The sequence below is a fragment of the Pleurodeles waltl genome, unplaced genomic scaffold, assembly GCF_031143425.1.
Source record: "Pleurodeles waltl isolate 20211129_DDA unplaced genomic scaffold, aPleWal1.hap1.20221129 scaffold_121, whole genome shotgun sequence".
NCBI classification, from domain to species: domain Eukaryota; kingdom Metazoa; phylum Chordata; class Amphibia; order Caudata; family Salamandridae; genus Pleurodeles; species Pleurodeles waltl.
Window position 1 is genome coordinate 66,045 of NW_027149827.1, and position 19,535 is coordinate 85,579.

General features: G+C 44.2%; 1 long non-coding RNA gene across 1 annotated transcript in view; it reads right to left on the reverse strand.

Annotated features, from left to right (window-relative positions):
* Positions 1–19,106, reverse strand: part of LOC138273930 (uncharacterized) — a 78,111-nt gene extending 59,005 nt beyond the window's left edge. Inside the window, exons 1-2 of the long non-coding RNA XR_011200304.1 lie at positions 18,667–19,106; positions 465–648 (exon numbers count right to left, since the gene is read on the reverse strand). This is a non-coding gene — a long non-coding RNA (uncharacterized lncRNA). The remainder of the gene's footprint in view (positions 1–464; positions 649–18,666) is intronic.
* Between the last annotated feature and the right edge of the window lie 429 nt (positions 19,107–19,535).

A 19,535-nucleotide genomic window follows, 5' to 3' on the forward strand; every position in this document is an offset into this window, starting at 1 on the left:
CGCTTAAGTCCTGACCACCACTACATATACTGTATTTACAGAAAGTGCCAAAAACCTCTGGTTACAGAAATTGCTTTGAAAGTATTGGTGGTTTTGTTTTGCATCTGTGATCCAAATATTTATGTATACCTGTGCCGTCACAACAACTAATACATAACTATGCTATAAAATTTAGTCTGTAGGTTTACTGTTAACTGAATGGTTTTAACTTTGATGTTTATTTCACAGTTTAATGCTAACCAAATTAATCCATATGCATTGGAAACATTTTGCAGGAGACTTCAGAAAGGAACTGAAAGCATGGTTGTTATAACATATCATGACTCACTATTTCTATTGAAAAGACTCTTAGCAGGACATTGCCCGCTAGCCACACATTCTATGTTTTCTTAAGCTTGAAGGAGTACTTGTATCCTTTGCATGCTAGACCACAATTTGTTGCAAAGTTATTTCAAGGCACATACCTGGTTGTGAGTCCTTTACGCCTGGTGGCTTCCTGCATGGATGTAGGACAGTCATTCCATATGAGAACCTCTCAATGAGGGGTGTCAACAGCTATTTTATATTTATGTAGAAAAGCACAGATTCCTGGAACGTAATTAACAGATGGCAATATTGCCAAATGGTTGGCACTCACTTATTCAATCTCTGGAGAAAGGGAAGATAGATTAGAAATATTCAAAATGTACCCGTCACACATCCAGAAATCATAACGTGTTAACCTACTAAGCTCAATATTCCGAGACCTTCAGATATGTGCGTCCTCAAACAAGCATATGCCTCAACGCCCTCAGAAGCAGACTGAAAGCGTACCTTTGATCAACAGACAGGAGTGTCTATCACTAATCTACTTGTATATACATCATTTTTAAAATATTTCCTTTTTCTTTTGGGATATCACATTTTTGGTTACTTTTCTCACAACCCCAAGGGAGTGACATTCAGTGTCAAAACATGTTAATTGTTCAGGTTTTTATTTGCAGGGTTCAATTGAATTTATCAATGAAATAGCTTAAATGATATTTTCAGTAAAATTAACAGTTTAATCAGGTCTTTATAACACAGAGACACTATCGCAGCAGTCCAGTTTCCTGGCTGGCCTCTTGCTGAACCGGAACCACTGCCGCGATCCTCTGGACCCCAGCAACTCCTACTCCGTCCACCTGCCAAATTCATCGCGGCCCTCCTCTGGCACCTTGCCGCGCGTATGTTTTAGAAGGGATCAAAACTGCCTCATAAATTTGAATTTTTGGCTACCCCTTGGAAGCAATATTTTCCTCTACCCAAGACCAAACAGCTCTCTAGTCTCACATTTCTCCAACAAAAAGTCAAAGCAGCACCATAATTCGAAAGGGGAATAATGGTGGGCCAGATGCTGGTCAAATTGTTTCAACAAATGCCCAGGTTGATTTTGCCTCTCTTCAAGCACCTGCAGCTTGAGGGTCATCCCATATTTTGACCTCACTGACACTGAGCGACTCTACGGGTAGGAATTTAATAAACTCTTATAGGAATCAAGGTGAAATAGAATCAGATGGGGAAGAGGTAAAGAATTCCCCAGAAAATATTAGCAACTCATTGGCTAATAAAGGAAATGACTGGGGCTCGATTACTGATTTGTAACTACTGACTATGAGATCTCCCTCTCCTCCACCACCTCTTAATGGAGCCACTAACTTTTTGCAGACTAAAGGTTCCACCCCTCTAGAAGTAAATGTCATTATTAAGAAGTCAATAGCTATTGAATATCCCAAAATGTTGGTCGGTAAAGAGTCCATGGGGGGTTCTCAAAGCTATTCCGGAAGTCAGTAGCAAACTGCCCCGCACTCTACAGAAAAAGTAGCCGTAAGTCCTAGCGCGGGCAGCGGGAGTCTATATAATGAATGGCAGATATGTTCTAAAAAAAGTGCCAAGGTAACTGCATATTCAGCAACTCAAAAAACAACTTAATTAGAATCTGTGGATGTGCCGCATATAGCGCAGATTACTGCAACCAATTATCAGCCCAATTCATCATCACAAGACAAACTGAGCCTAAAGGAGAAGGACCCAATGCTAGCACAATATGATTACCCCACTCTTGAAGAGACCCAGGAGGGTCCTTTAGGCCAAAACAAAGTTTGGGACTTTAAAACTTCACAACTAACTTTGGACGCTTTATCATATCAATCCTCAAAGATGGATGTGCAAGTTGACCTATTGAACATAATGGTGCATTCGGTTGCTGGGATTGACCTAAAATTGGCAAACTTAAATGCTTTGATCCCACAAGCCCAGACCTATGCCGAAACAGAGCATGATCTCATCTGCACGTTAGCCTCAATTCCTGAGGTTATAAACTCCCTGATGACTGATTTTAAAGCTAATCTGACCACCTCAAAAAGTTAAGATATTGACTTAAAGTTAAATAAGGGTGAACAGGTCGGTGTTGGAAACAGTGAAGGGGAAGAAGGGGGTGAAATAAGGGTTGGTAAACAAAAGGTTTGTCATTGTCCTGATAATAAAGGTCTTATAGAGTTACTTAGTATAACAGAAGAGTGAAAATAAGGTTTATCATAGCCATGCTAATGAATGTATCAGTGTCACCAGTAAATGATTTAATAGGAGCACAGGGTGGGCTATCCAACCAACGTCTTCTGCCCCAGTCTTCTTCCTTCACCCTGCCTATAGAAACTCAACTTCAACAGCTATCTAAACCACCAGAAACTAAAAGGCAAAGAAAACAAGCAGAGAAAGGCTAGGAAAAGGTTGAAAGGTCCACTTATGACTAATGAGGCAGATACACAAAATATACCAATTCCTGAAAATACTAATTTAAAAAAAAAGAGGAAAATACTAAGAACTAAAAAATTGGAAGTAGTCTTGTAACGACCAAGTTGTACCCTTTATTCAACATTCAAAAAGGGGGTCTTCCGATTTAGGCTCAAGTGTGTCTACCCCTTGTTTAAAAGTGACTGAGGATGATGTTATATCAGATGTGGGGAATCGATGTTGTGGGGAAGTAGAAACCCAGGCGCAACAAGAGGCAGGGTGAAATTATCAAAAAACAGGTCCCGAATTGGAAATCAAGAAAAAGAAGGTCAAAGAGGGAATTGTAGAAGGAAGGCAGATGAAAAAGTTTTAAAAAATAATGCTGTCAGGGCGGCAGGATTATCAAGCCCTCTACATAGCCGATTACGAATGTTAGCATAAGAATAGATCTTGATCATGGCAAATTACCATTGAATGCTAGAGAGTGCCCCTCACATACCTCAGTGCTCAGCAAGGACTGTCCTGTGAAGTAGGTCAGGACCCTGTAGCAGAGGGCTACCAGCAGGAATCAGCCTGGAGTGGAAATAAGTCGATCTTCTTTCCGAGATATCGGACTAGGGGTTCAGAAGACATTAAATAGTGGGAATATACTTAAACTCCTGCAAGCCATACCCCCGCTGGAGAATATACGATCCGTAGACTTAGAATTTTTAACTGGAGAACGAACGCTAAAGAGTCCCCACCAAGAATCCACCTTGGTGACCTGGTCTTCGGCAACTGTTGTCAACAGGGTTCTTAAGGAAAAAAAAGTTTTTATAAATGGAGAATTGAGCTTACAACTCCCCATCTGATCGGCTATCCGGAACCCTTGGTTTCGGTTAGCCACAGGGTAGATCTCACAGGGAAGAGTAAACCCTATTCAATTTTGAGGACAGCAACTGGAAACCTTACACTGACTATTTATCATCCAATAAATTACACGCTAGATAACAGACATGATCCAGGTCAATTAAATACAGGATGGCTTTGAGCGGCTCTCCACCATGATGTGAACCCCTGACAAAATTCCTCGCTATTTAGATTACCTAAAGTTAACTGTCATCATAACTTATTAAAAATCTGCTCCTGGAACATAAACGGGATAAGTGTCAATAGCCAGCAAAAAAATCTATCCCTGCTAAAAGACTTTCAAATGGTGCTTCTTCAGGAGACCTAGGCAATAAATCCTTTCACAACTGATGGCTCTTAGGGTTTTTTCTCCCCAGCCTAGAAGGAAGATATTTGCGTGGCCGAAGGGGGTCTGGCGACCCTTATAGCAGTTGGGCTGAGAGTAACCTGTCAAGAATACCATGCTGATATTTTGGTAATAAAACTCCTAGATTGGCATAAGACGTTAGGTAGAACGATGTGGGTAATAAATGTTTACATACACCCAGAAGCCCGCTCCAAGAAGCTATTGTCCTCTAAACTTGTGGAATTAGTATTGATAGGGATGCAAGAATCTGATGCCCCGGAGCTACTAATAGCAGGAGATTTTAACATGAAGTTATTGCAACCATATGATAGAGAGGAACAGATAGTAAATCAGGATTTTATATGGTCTGTTCCACGACAAACATTGGGGAGTCAAGTTAGGGGCGGGGGAAAGGCTAAAGTGGTTGCTTTCGTTAAAGATCTGGCGGCGTCCAGCCTCAGAATCTTGAATGGGAGATACCAACTGGACACCCCTCCTCCTTCCTATGTTTTGGGATTTCAGTCAGTAATTGATTATGCAATGGTTACTCTGCCACTTTTGCCGTTTATCGCATCCTAAGGACAGATTTAAGTGACCACGGCTTGCAAAGTATAGAGATGAATTAAAGTGTTCCTACGTATAAACCAGCTATTACCTCTCCTAGTAACCTCATCTCAATCAATTACAATAAGCTTCGGTGGCATGGGGATTCAATCGAACCTATTGGGAAAACTTCAGAGGAGCTTTTTAACCAAATTAGGTGTGATTTAACCGATGAAACAATAAGTCTACGGTCATTATTCCTGGAGAAATTTGCAGCTAGATTTCTCTCTGACCCCCTCCCCGTATATCTCATTTGCACTATGAGTTAGAGAAGGAAATAAATAGAAATATAATGAAAATAACAGTGGTCACTGCATTGTGGAGGAAAAAGAGGAACCGGTTATCAAGATTAGCTAAAAAGCACTTTAATGAGCCTGGTACACAAAAAGACTTAAAAGTCATAAATAGTCAATATCGTAAACTGATATTGGAAGAAAAATAAAGAAAAGGCAATATTTTGGGGCAAAGGCCCATTTACTAAGCAAACAAAAGAACTCTCAGGACTTCTGGAAAATGATTAATAACCTAAACAGGGCACCTACAATTATACCAAGTTCAGATATCTATGAGCTATCTTGGTATGATTTTCTAATGATAAACTAAAGAAGAGGCGCTTTGCACAGGGAGTCTATTAGTGACTCATGGGCTGCAATCAGATGAAAATGTAGTCAGTTATAGATCTACGGATGATAATGATCAACTGTTCTCCGTTCCTCAGATAAAACTTACTGATAAAAGCAGGCAGAACAGGGCCCCAGGCCCAAATGGGATCCCAAATGCTTTATATAAAACCAACCCGGGATTCTGGGCAGAGGGGTTGGCCATGATCTAGAATAGTGCATCGGAGCATGAAACTATCCCATGCTCCTGGAAAGGTGCCATTATGCACCTGATTTTTTAAACTAGTTGATCGTTCCAACCCTGAGAATTATCGGCTAATCACTAACTGACACTGAGGCTAAATACTGTGCGGGCGGCCCTCTTGGGAGTTCTACAGACGTGGGATGCTCAAAAAAATATTATTCCAATCAATCTATCAGTCAGGATTTATAAAGGGGGCTGGAACAGCAGTAAACATCCTATCCTGCACAATTATAAATTTAAACAAAGAAAACAGCCTCTGTATGTATGTTTTGTGGATTTTAAATCTGCCTTTGACTCGGCACAGTGTAGCCTGCTGTGGGCAAAATTAAACTCCTGGGGTATCCCTCCAAAATTATTAAAAGCAGTGCAGATGCTGTATTCTGACATGGATTAGAGTGAAAATTGGGGATGGTACCTTTCTATCAAGGAAGGTGGGGACTGAACGTGGTCTTAAACGAGGCTGCATCCGCACGCCCTATCTTTTCAATCTTTATCAGATCTGTCCTATATATTAAAATGGGGTAAAGGCGCACCCCCCAAAGATTGGGGATCTCTTCATCTCAAATCTGCTTTACACTGACGATGTTGTCCTTTTAAATTACACGAACACTGGATTACAGCGTTTGGTAATGAAATTGGCAGATTTTCCATCATAAAATGGGTTAGCTATAAATGAGAAGAAAACAGACAATATAAATAAGCAGCAAAAGACAGAAAAAATATAAGTGGTACCTTCAAGGCTCAAAACTTGGACAAGTCAAATTATATAGATACTTGGAGGTACTATTAGAGGAGAGGGGGTCATTTTCCCCCCAGATAACTGATTTAGTATGAAAAGGAAATAACTGGTTGCTTGCTTTTCATTCCTTATTAAGAGTGTTAGAGGGCCCCAGTTACAAACTTCTGTTACAAGTGATAGCCGCCAAGTTAATTTCAAGTGTTACTTCCGGTAGCAAAGCCCTGAGGGGTAGGGATGCAATCACCCTGAATGGGATTATTGGGAACGTTTTTAGATTGCTTTTCCATCTTCCCAAGCAAGCATCTCAGGCCCAAATTAGGCTGGAGTTTCGGTGTGTGAATCAAGTGATTGCAAGTCAGGGGGCCTATATTAAACTTTGGAAAAGAGTTCAACTTGCAAACGAAAATGGAAGTAAAGCTCTTTGGAAAGAGCTAAATATGGAACTAAGATACTCCTCACTGTTATATTTGGACCAGTCCTTGGATGATCTGGGTGCCCGTTCATTATGGGATCAGAGTTTGCCAGTGGCCGCTTTAAAAAAAAGTATTAACGGTATGGTAAAGAAAAAGACCCTGGTTGTGGATCAGAGTCTCCTTGCAGGTAGATCTCATTCTTGGTTTATAATTAAGGAATATAAAATGCTAAAATGCCAGGTGTATCAGGACCGGGGTTGGTCAAAAAAAATATAAAATATATTTATTAAATATAGGTATGGTCAACTTCCAGGAGGTCAAGATTTTGCACAAAGGGCAAGTGCAGGATTAACATCATCTTGCTCTCTATGTGGAAGCGGAGTAGGGGGTCTGTTACACCTGATTTGTATATGCCAAAGCTTAGGGCAAGAATGAAGAAGGTACCTCAAGGTTATGTTCAATCAGAAACTCATACATACTTGTAGGCAGGCTGTGATTGCCCGTTTTAATTCCTCACATTCTTCATTGAATGTTAGGTTAGTAAAGTTTCTAAGTCAGGCCTCGAAAAAACAGGAAGTTCAGAGTACGCTAAAATCAGTAGTGGATGCGGAACTAGTTTGAGTTCTGGTCTTTAGATTTATAACTGAGAAGATGCCAGCTGACATACAGAGTTTGCTAGTCAATAAGGTCTTAGCCAATGAGAGAATGGTATGGTAGGACTTTGTTTTCCTTTCTTTTTTAATTCAATTAACAGTGGACTGTTTTAAGGAGATTAATATGTTTTATATGTATTAACAAAATGTAATGGAATTTTATTTAAGGTCTTAAAATTTCTATAAGACTATTTTTAAATTGTACTAATTCATATCATGGCCTGTGTAAAGATTTTAACTAAGGATGTGTTTTGCACAAGCACCTTAGGTCCTTGCTTCAAAAGGTTTTAGTTGGGTAGTTATGACAAACAAATATATTATTAAAAAAGTATAAATTATCACTGATTCACACATTTGCATTTCAAAGTGTAGGTGCTTACTAAGAATGTATTTTAGACAATTGCTTACTGCTGATTTTTACATTGTTATGGTTTTAATTAACTAAACAATAAAGGTTGACTTGGTCTTAATAGAAGTGATGGCTTTTTCCATTCAAAATAACTGTGGATTTGTCAATATCGAGTAACAAAACATTGCCCAGTCAAAGAATAGCTTCCAGAGTATGAGCTATTACAATAGCGAGGAAGTGAGCAAACAGACTATATTTTTTTGTTAATTTCCATATTTTTCCACATTGTAACGAAACAAACATTCAACAGCATGAATCACTCCCCAGGTCATGATTTACTATTCTTAACTCCACATCTACATATCTTTAAAGTAGACAAATCTTAAAGATCTTCAGTTTTGGCAACAAAACTGAAGCCCCTGTAACAGCCCTTGATTGCCAGACTAAGACTTGGCAGAGATGTACAGTTCCTTTTAGTACTGTGAGATGCTTGTTTTCACAATTAAATCAGAGACTGCTTTTATTATGGGATGCACCTTACAATGTGACTGAGATGTACTTTAAAGACAGTGTCTTTATTGAATCTCATACATTTCATGTGCAGCACAATTTCAGAGTGGTTGGGTGAAGAGGTTGCAACTGCCCTTTTTGAGCTAGTCCAGTGAGCCACACCTCAATCATGTTTGTCTGTTTTTTTCAGCTCACAGGAAGTAATTACACTTCAATGCATGGAGTCCTTTGTTATCTGAAAAGTACACTCATTAATAACACCTTCAATTCCACATCATACATACATTGTAAATAGGAAGCAATGCCTTCTTGTATTTGTGGTGCAGTAAGCTTTTTTGTAAAGGCCTTTGTGATGACTTGGTACAAGTTTTTGCTTTTTTAGGGTTTACATCACAAGACTGCCTCAACCAAAATTGGTCTGATGTGTCTTGCAAGATCTCAACTTCTTATATTTTACATGCATTAGATACAGAAAACAATGTGTTGTGTTTTGCACTGCTGCGGCTTTTTTTGAGCGACTTGATCTTGAGTTGACAGGTGTTGCTTCTTTGTTCTGTTCTAGTTGTCACTATTTCACTCTCCTAGCACCCGCCCTCCTTGCTGCAGTTCAGGCAGGCACCTTATAGGCACCCTGTTTTTGTTTTTTTTAAGTTAGGAGCCAGCATTTTATAAACATCCTCTGTCTCTGGTAAGGGGACCAGTATTTCTACTGCAAAGCCCTCACTCCTGCGTATTCCACTATCACCATCATTACTTTTGGAACCTTTGCCCCCAAGATTAGCATCACTATCATTACCGCTGAGGACCACTGTTAGAATAACGACCACTGTTACCACCAACATCACCAACCATAGTGACCATTCTATCCACCACTCAGCCCCTGTTTGAGTGGTGCATTTTACAGTGTTTAGGTATGAGAGAATGATTGCGACCAGTTCAAGCACCAACACTTCCTGTCTAGCCCTCAATGCCCTGCATATTGCTTTACCACCATTAACATCAATGTAACCACCACTGTTATTGATGCCACCTCTACAAGCGCCAGGAGCACCATCACCACCAATTTCACTATCTTCATAACTGCAACCATGCCATGTTTGGGCGTGTTTGTGTTTAAGAGTACAGTGTGTTTGACAGTGTTGAGAATACATGTGTAACTGAAAGTGCAATCCGGGCATGTGTTTGAAAGACAGAATTTATATAACATATAGCTGCTGGCTTTTTAGGACTGGTCTAGAGAGTCAGCTTTAGCTTCGTCTTAAGCAGATTACTGTATCAAATATATTATATTGTCACCCCACCAGACACTATAGACAGTGTGGGGGGCAGATCATCCCACTCCAGCCATTGCCTGTTATTCAATGCCAAATGCATTTTGTATCAGCTCACTGGAGATCCTTTCTGTAGTTGGCTGGCCAGGCAGTATAAATTAAATTTTGGCTTTTTGTTACAATGCTTGCTGTGTTCCCACATCGGGAAGAGGCTGGCACTCACAAAGGATTTTGCATTGGTCTGTCAACATCTGTTCTACAGTGTCATTCTTGTTTCAGTTTATCCTTGATAGCGCCTTTAAGATTATTATTGTAGAGGGGGGGGGCGTGACCAACAAGATAGCCAACCGGCTCCTCTGAGCAAGAGCTCCCAGAGCCAGCCACAGAATCCTGTAGTATCCTGCGGTTCTGGAGCCTCATGGACACCGCGATCCACATGTGTGAAGAGGAGAGATGAGGAGAAGCAGCACTGGAGAGGGATAGGCCCGGGGACTCTCTCTCTCTCCCTCCCCAGCAGCTCGGTGCAGGCCAGCAGATTGGGCCTTGGCCCCAAGATGGCAGGTGCAGCATATCACACCCTTTGTGCCTGAGGCTGCTGCAGGCCCTGGATGGCATCCCTGGAGCCGGAGAGAGGTGCAACTGGAGAAGAGAGGTGAGCCTCTGCCTGTGACTCTGATGAGAGGGGGCTGTGCAGAGGGCTGCTGGAGGCGCTGGATGTTGGCCGGGGGCTGCCTAATGCTGATTGGCTGTGACTGTATATTTCAGACACGTAGCAGGCCTGCTTGGAGTACTGCTGATCCTGGCCTGTCACTTTTCTTGTGCTGGATGCACCTGGCCCCACACGGGCAGAGGGGATAACTGGCACGGCTCAGTCACTGTCTGGACTCTGCTGCATGGATGGATGTGATTGAGGGGCCTACTAGGGACTGTGGTGACGAGAGGCTTGAGGGTCGGGAGTCCACCTCACTCCCCCCAAAAAGAGCCGAGGGCGCAGTGGTAGAAGACAGACTGGTCCCCCTACAGTTGCTGGGGGATTGACCTGGGGGCTACCAGATGCAGTGAAGAGGCAAGGCCTACATTGGGGCTGGATAGGAGTGCGCTGACTGGGCCTGGACCCATACGGAGGGCCAAGAGAGGTAGGCCAAATAACTATGGGGAACGACTGAGGTGACCTAGACTGCTGCGGAGTGGACTTGCCCGCTTTCCCCTACCTGGTCGCCACTAATGGAGCAGCCACTACAGAGGCCTATGTGAGCTACTGGGGGGGGGGCGGTGGGGGACCCAGAAACAGATTGATGTTAGGTCTGACACTGGGGCGCCCAAGTGTACCTGGCTGCTGCCTGGTTACAACCCATCAGGTCCTTGACATGCTTGTTGACTGGTGTGCTCCGTGAAGTGGCACTGAAGGTAACCTGCAGGCGCAAGGCAGTGGTGGGTGCCCGTCCTCCCTGTTGAGGATCTGAAAGGCATACTCTGTCCCGGAAGAGTGCTGGTGGGGGGGTAGTGCCAGTAGAACAGAGAGGAATACCTGAGGACGGCGGATTACCACTGTGGACGGGGTTTTGCTCTCCCATCTGCATTTTCAGTGGGGCACTGTCGAGTGAGGTGGCAGCCTGCACTGGCGGCATCTGCAGGATAAGTGATTTAACGGGGCTCCACCTACAAATGGTCCCGAGCTGGGTGCATTGCTGTGTTGGAGAGGTCCCCTGGTCACCATGCTGAGGTGTGCTGGTGGACTGTGATGCTGCGGGAATGCACCTGCTGTGCGGGTCCCACTACATGTGTAACAGCTGGATTCGAAGAGAAGGGAGCTTCCTACCATCTGCCTGACCCATGTCCATGCCTGAGTGCTGGGAGAGTCCCACTGACATTGATCTGCTGCACTTCCCGGCGCCATGGGTAAGGACAGGATGGCTAAAGGCACCCAGCAGACTAGAATGAAACAGTTCACTACACCAGGCGTGAGTGAGGGCTCACAGCCTGGGCAGGGCATCAGGAGTTGCCCGCAAGCCCTCTGGGGCCTAGATCCTGGTGGCAATTGAGGCCCTGGACAGGCGGTACAGGAGAAGATTGCAGCCATGGCAGTTGATGTAAATTGAGGACGCATCTGTGTGCGGTGGCAGAAAGATCTATCGCCACTGAACAACAGGTGACTACAATGCAGACAGACCTAGACGCCCTGAAAGCTACCATGGCCACCCTGGAGCTTAGGTTGAGCAGGCTGGAAGTGAGGATGGAAGATGCAAAGGGGAGGTCCCGTAGGTGCAATTTGAGATTTGTGGGGTTCCCTGAGGAAGTAGAGGGAACCGCCCCGGAATCATTTCTTGAAGACTAGATTAAGAGGTCGCTCCCTGCAGTACAATTGTCGCCGGTGTTTGAGGTGGTGAGGACGCACAGGGCCCTGGTCCGTCTGCGCCACTCAGCGCCCCCTCGTGGATGATCATTGCTATGATTCTCAAATACAGAGATCAAGATACTATACTGCAGGAAACACGTAAGTACAGGGACCCGGCCTACAAGAATCACACCATACATATTTTCCCCAGACTACATCAGGTCGGTCCAACTCCAAAGACAGTCCTTTACTGGAGTTAAGCAGAAGCTGAAAGCGATGGATCTTACATATGTGCTGCTGTACCCTGCTAAACTGAAGGTGCTCCATGCCGGCCGCTCACATTTTTTCCAAACATCAGAGGCTGTATGGGACTGGCTGGAGCTCAGGAGGCAAGTGTGTCCCGGCAACCCCCTCTGGGAGGACAAGCAGAGAGGCCAGGAGGCAAGCAGACTACAGTACGGAGAAGGAGTAAGCGCCGGCATCACACGAGCTCTGACGCTAAAGGGATAGTCCGCCTAGATGGTACTCTGAGTTTGGAACAGTTGCGGCAAGAGACAGAGGAAGCCAGGCTGCTGGTGAAGACCACAACGTCTGTGGTGCCCTTGCAGTCTGGGTCACTTCGGAGAGAGGATGCCCAGCTTTGGAGCAGGAGGATGCCCGGATGTAATGTATGAAGCCCTTATTGTGCCCTGCCAAGGTGTTGGAGGCTGGCCAGTGTGCCTGGGTGATTCCCCAAGACAAATGAGTAACATTTAAAATGAAGGACTGTAATGTGCTGTTTATTGGGCCTTTCCCTCCCCCTCTCAGTGTGAGATGTTGTGATTGTCTGATCTTTTGTGGGTTCAGGGGTAATTTTGACTTTCCTCTCTCCCCTTCTTCCTCCTTCTGGCCTTTTTGTTCTGCCTGGGGTTGCTGGGGAAACGGGACTGCTTTACAGTTGGGGCCATGGCTGCATGAGGTGACTACTCCCTTCCTGTTTCTTTTATACTGTTCTTCTCTCGCTTGCTCCATTACTACTCCTTTTTTTCTCTTCCCTTAACTACAGTTATTGTTGTGCTAGCAGTGGGAGGGTGCAACTGGGAACTAGGTGCACATAGGGGTGTTCTGGAGAGATTGGTCTGTACACGACCATATGACACCTCAACTTCTGATGGGAGGTGAAGGACAATCTGGTATGCTGCCTTTCCTTAGGCCAGATGGTTCCATATACAAGTTGGGGAGACAAGTTGGGTCAGTGGTGTTTACCCGGTTTGGGATGTGGTTGGTTGGGCTTTGCTGTTTGTCGTACGAAATTGGCTGATAATACACTTTGTGCACATGGATGTTGTGTTGAAGCTTACAGGGGGGAGCTGTATCCTTTCTTGCCTCTTGGTCGGGCGGCGGGTGCTGGGGCGGGCCTGGGACGGGGGAGGGGGGGGGAGGCTGTGGACCAAAATATACAGGGATGTGTGATCTAATATGCTTTCTCACGTGGAATGAGAGGGGACTGAATTCCTTTGTCAAGCGCTATAGAGTACATACATCTCTCAGGTGGGTCAGAGTGCACATTGCTTTCTTGCAGGAGCCTCACCTCTTAGATGCTGAAGCCCAAAAGTTTTTTTTTTTTTAAAGTGGAGGAGACCGCTCTACTCCTTCACATATTACTCTTATGCTAGTGGGAGTCTCGATCTGGGTTGCCCCCAGGGTACCACTGCAATTAAGAGGACAGGTAGCAGGCAGATATGTGCTGCTCCATGGGATACGCGATGGACGAGCAATATGTCTATTAAACGTTTATGCCCCTAGACGGACGATGATGGGTTCTTCAGGAACCTAGAACAAGAGCTTCTGCCCTACATTGGGCTCACCATAATTTGGGCTGGGTACTTCAACTGCGTCCTTGATGGCAATTGGGATAGAAGCCTGCCCAGGCAGGGCACCAAGCCCTGAATGTCAGCTAGACTTTGAGAGACCATGGACAGACTGCTCTTTGTGCATGTTTGGAGAGAGCTTCACCCTATATCTAGGGTGTACTCGTGCTACACACCTACTCATCAGGCAGACAGCAGACTGGACCATCGTCTATTGGCAAACAACAGTAATTTAAATGTTAGGAGGGCAGTCTATCAGGTGCAGTTCCTGTTGGATCAAGCCCATCACTGATTGGACTTGAGACACCTGATCTCCTGCAAGTGGGCCTGTCATGAGAGACCACTTTTTTCCATTATCTGGGGATGTGGGTGACCCATTTTCCTAAGCTGCAATATGAGCTGAATATGGGCAATGTACTGGATGGCCTCAAAGTTTCTATTCAATTATGGAATACCCCCTGCTCTCTGTAATGGGCAGAGTCACACTAAGCAAAATGATCCTGCTCCCCTGCTGTCTATGTGTAATGCGGGACTCGTTCTGAGTTGCCAATATCCATGTTTCGCCAAATTGATAAGCTATAATATCTTTGATATAGGCTGGAAGGAGATGTAAAGTCTGCCTTGTGGTCTTGAAACTAGATTTAGTGGAGGGGGACTGGGGCGCCCATATCTCCATCTGTATTACATGGCAGGCCTGCTCCGAAGGGCAGCATTGTGGTGCGACACACCACTAATGGGAGAAGAAGCTGCTGGAGCGCTCCGTGCACTTACCAGAGCTCCCTGCACAGCTTATGTGAGGGCTCCAGACTCCCAGCAGATGTCCCCTTTGGGGTATCACAGCTCACCCGGACATGGGAGCGGGCAGTTACACGAGTGCTGCAGTGGGCACCCTATGCACGCCTCCTACATATTTGGTGGCTGCACCCCTTTGCGCAATAGATGTTTCAAGGTGGAGGGCAGGTGGCTGCAACAGGGCAGGAGATTTATATCAAAATGGCGCTTTTGTAACTCTGGAAGAGGCCGGGCCCTTTTTGGTATTGGCCAGGGACAATTCCTACAGTACGCCAGCATATCACAGACAGTTCGGAGATTTAGGTATCCTTCCCGGAGGAATCGGTTGAGTAATCAGTTGCAGACAATACTAGACCTAGGCTCCGATAGGGGGATCTTATCCCATCTATATGCTGCCATTAAAAGAGAGAGACAGCTGTGTCAATGACACGCAGTGTGGGACGCAGACCTGGAAATGCCGCACACGGACATGGAGTGTACTAAGGCCTGGGCACTGGTACGGGAAGGGTCTATCAGTGCCAGATTTAAGCTGGTGTAATTTTATTATCTACATAGAACGTACTTGACAGTGACTTCACCGAAAAACCAGTCGCATATGGACAGTTGTGCACGCTGTGGCACATCTGCTGGATTCGGACATTTTGGCATGCGATAGCGCAGGTACAGAAAAAAAATAACAGCAGTTAGACTGGAATTGACTATGAGACATTGCCTGTTGGGACTGCTACCCCTTCCCAAAAAGGGTTGCAAAATGGCATACCGGTTTGCGCAGTTGGGGTTGGTTCTTGGGAGGCAACATCGCTATTCACTGGGCCAGTCCAACCTCCTCAACGTGGGACAAATGGCTAACTGATCTCTTGGAATGAGCAACAGCTGAGGAGTGCAGGCTTTGTGTGGTCTGCATGGACGACTATGCAGAGCGTGATCTGGAGGTCTGGGTTTGCATGATGGAACAACTGAGGGGGGTGGGGACTGAAGAAGAGGTGACAGATGGGTTGCTGAATGAGTATCCACACAACTCGAATGTTGATCGCTCCTCTGACGACTCAGATTAATGGGAGTGCAGAGGAGGAGGGTAGCAGTCACGACAGTGTGTGACAGTTGACCCTGGCTGCGGAGTGAATGGATAACATGGGTTGTTGGCAGCTGCTGGTTGACCGCCCAGACCGTGTGTGTGTGTGTGTGTGCCCCCCTTCGCCTCTCCCCCTTTGAGCGCCTTGATTTCTAAGTTTGACAGTTCCTCACATTCCTCTGTCCTCCCGCCTCCTTTGCCCCCCCTTGCTGTTTAGACTGCTGGAGGTTCAACTGTTCTCTCTAGCTCCTCTGCTAATGGAATTGTAAGATAGTATATTGCAAGCAACTGCCATACTATTGTTGTTGACTATTGTTCAGCACTGGTGGGGTCTTCTGTATTGCTTATATAAAATTTGAATAACCAAATATGCAACAAAAAAAAAAAAAAAAAAAAAAAAGATTGTCCAAGCATGTTCACAACAACACTCCCAGCCTCTTCCATTCCTCATTGCTGGATGACTTCTCACCAGAGCAGCGGTGGTGGGTAACTGTGGGCACACGCTATGCAGTCCCCAGGTACTACTAAACCGCACCGCCAGTACTTACACCACCATTTACAATATGATTATGACTCCTTACCACCACGACAATTAGTAATATCATTGCTACGCCTTCAATTACCTTCCCCTCCAATATCACTTCCATTAACACCACCAGTTAAAGGCAAAACCTGTTTGTTTTGCCAGTGCTTGATTTTACTATCAACATTTAACCAGTCTATTTTTTCCACAAGAATAGAATGACATGGCTAAAATAATGAAAACATTATTAAACAGATTATATGCTAAAATTGATATGAACCATTTAAGAGCTAAGAAATAAAACAGGAAAGAATGTTCTTATACATAGGTTATGTTGGACATACAGCTGAAAGAGGTCCTGTCACAACAACTAGTGATATTCAGGACACATTCTCCCTTTTACCAGTGTCAGAAATAATTGCCAGATAGAATTATACCTGTAGCAGTTAAAGAAACGTTTTCTAGAAACTAGTGTGTGGTTTTCTGAACTGCGCAATCTAAGAAAAATCCAATTTAAAAAGCAAGAATTTTAATGAAAATTGGTCTGCCCACAAAAAGTGTTTGAGAATGCAATTTTGTTAGCATTTATGATGCTGTGTGTAAATGCTTCATTTGTTTCCCCTTAGCGCTCCACAGTCTTTTGTTAATGAGCGCTGTCACTTAGTCATTCATTCATTCTGTGCCACCTGGTTGATGCAAAACTGTAGTCCTACTTCTGTCTTTGTGTAGTGTCCCAGTTTTTGGTTTTCACAATCTGGTCACCACATGAACCCACCGTTATCTTCAGGTTCAATTGATGAAAAACGAAGAATATGTCCAGAGGTGAAATATAAGCTCTTGCTATTCATGACACTAATCAAAATTGTGATAAGTCTTATATTTCACCTAGACCCCAATTACTCTGGCCACCAAGGGGGGGGGGGGGGGGGGGCAATTTTATCACCCCTAATATTGTCCAACATTGAAAAGTGTAAAGAATAGCACCAAAATACGATTATTGCTTGAACATGGGCCATACAATTCATATGTTTGTGACTGTAAATGGGGCCTTGGCCAGCACCCCTCACTGAACTGCAAGGTTACGTGAGACCTCTAGACAGTGTTAGGGGCATGGCCTGGTCAGTGAGACTGCGGGATTCAGATTTTCCAACAATCATGAAGGTATTTAATGTTAAAGGTGCAAGAGAGGGGCTTAAGGGGCGGTGAAAAGGGACAATAATGCCGAGTAGTATGGTAAGTAAAAGGAACACAAGCTTCGTAAAATTAAAAACACCCTTTTTGACAATTTCGAAAGAGGGAGAGCGTGTGTGTCTTGAGCATGCATATATGTAAAAATATCAGGTGAAATCCGATGTACACCTCACCATACCAAACAAAGCAAAGCACGTGTACCCAACTATCAGAAAATCTATGTTTGGGGGTGTAGCGCCCCAAGCCCACCGAGGGAGGCAAGGCCCCCCAAGTACTGTGCTTAATCCAGGTGGTTTCCAACGTCTATTGCTGGAAATCAATGGGGAAGGTGTGGGTATTTCTTTCTGGGGCCCTTCTGCGGTCTCTGTCCTTTAGAAACGGAATAAACTTGGTGGCGAATTGCCATTAAGAACCATTAAAGACCGGCCTCGCTTCTCGTGCATCTGTACGGTCAGACTGGCCTACAGAGGAATAAGGCAATGCCACATGGGCGCCGCTAGTCCCATAGGGCAGCGTGTGGGCCTTCTTTACGGTTCACTGATCAACATTCAGTTTACTTCCCTGATATGCCACAAAGGTTTCCTGTAGCAAGCTCACACCCATGCTCCCACCTAAACCCTGCAAAACACTTACACAGCATGTCCTTGCAAACTCAAAACTGCCCCACTTTGATAACATGGGCCACGTGTTAGTTATCTAATTCACGAATGTGTTCCACGTGTTTTGTGCTAAGGCCCATTTTCTGTTGCAGTCCGACTCTGGTGTCTGAATCTTATGTTTGTATGACTGCGCATTTGTCAGCTCAAGGGCACTATTATGTAGCTTAATTTTGCTAACAGCTAAAAACAAGAATTAGGTCAGGTTTTACTGTTTTGACGGAGGACATATATCTTGGCACACGAGCGCGAGACAGTCAGCAAGAGTAGACAAAAAGAACTAAAGTTATAAAGTAGCCTCTCGTGCAGTTTAATGTATCCACTCAGGGGAAGGGAAGGATACTTGCAGGTAGTAGCAGCATTCGGCCAGAGACGATTTCCCAGCCGAGCTTCATAACCCAACCCTAAAAAGAGGGTAAATGGCACGTCAGCTGATGGTGCTAATGCAGTTGTAAAAATAGAATAAGTGTACAATATCGTCGAATAAAATAACACAGGCCGAGTCAAACATCGTGATGGATGAAGTAAATGGGCGAAGTAAAAGTGCAATGCAACACAGTTAATATTAACCAGGAGGGCGCACGCAAGGGTTTCCAAAACGAATGTCAGGGAGTTTCTATGTTAAATAGGTTCCACATACGTCAAATCCAGGCTGGTAAGGTATGCTCCGAGGCACCCAAAGTAGCATTTCCAATGTGAAAGAGCATGATGTACATGAAAGCAAAACAGTCATAATAAATTATTCTTACATATCGCTTCTAGCGCTGCAAACGACAAACACCAATTTAATGAATCGAAATAACCGACCTTCGGACTCCTGACATACAGAACATGTTGGTCAGCAGCAAACATTACATTACCTCAATACTCAGTGCAGAACAGGTGGTAAATTGTCTTTCAGACTTATAAATGCGCCGCTCTATTGGCGGTAAACCGACAGCCCCCACAAGCGTGAAGCAAAACGTAGCTTTTTCCAGGTCCCCAACTGAGTGCAAAGCGATCAACGTTTCACTCAGACCGCACCCCGCGCAGAAACAATTTACGAGCCTCTCCTAGACCAGAGCGAAGTTCAATTAACAGGTTCCAAGCCTCTACAACTGGAAACCAAAGAAAAGAGTTGGTCAACGTTCTGATTTTGTTTTCCTCGGCCACTCATATAGAAAGACGAATTTTCTGGATGTTCTGTTAACTGAAAGGGTGAACAAGACATTCATAGAGAAGAGCTTCCGACTAATGAAACTTACAAAAGAAGAAGAAAAAAAAAAAAAAAGCCTTAAAGACGCCGACGATTTAAAGACTTGCCTAATTTGAATAATTAATGCTAGTTAGCTTTGTAAGAGGCCGACAGTTTGAATTTTTTTTAAGGCTCTTCTTCTTTACTATTGGCTGTGCAGGCATTAACGTCATTATCTGCAAGCAGGGATTGTGGGATTTTTGTGGCTATAAAAGCAGCAGGCGTAGTACCGTCGCTGTCTTTGTTGTTTGTCAGACGTGGGGGTTGATAGATTTTATGTTCTATTATTATTATAATAGAAAAAATAAACTTTAATGTTTTTTAGGGAGTTCCCAAGCTATTTGTGCTGATTACATGTGATTTTCTTTTGCAAAGTTAGTGATACGGGAAAAACAAGGTGATAATCTATTGAGCCGTTTTTGTGGAAAAAATATTTTTTTAAGTACCATGGTTGGGTTTTCTTGAAAGAATTGCATATTGTGATAATATATGTAT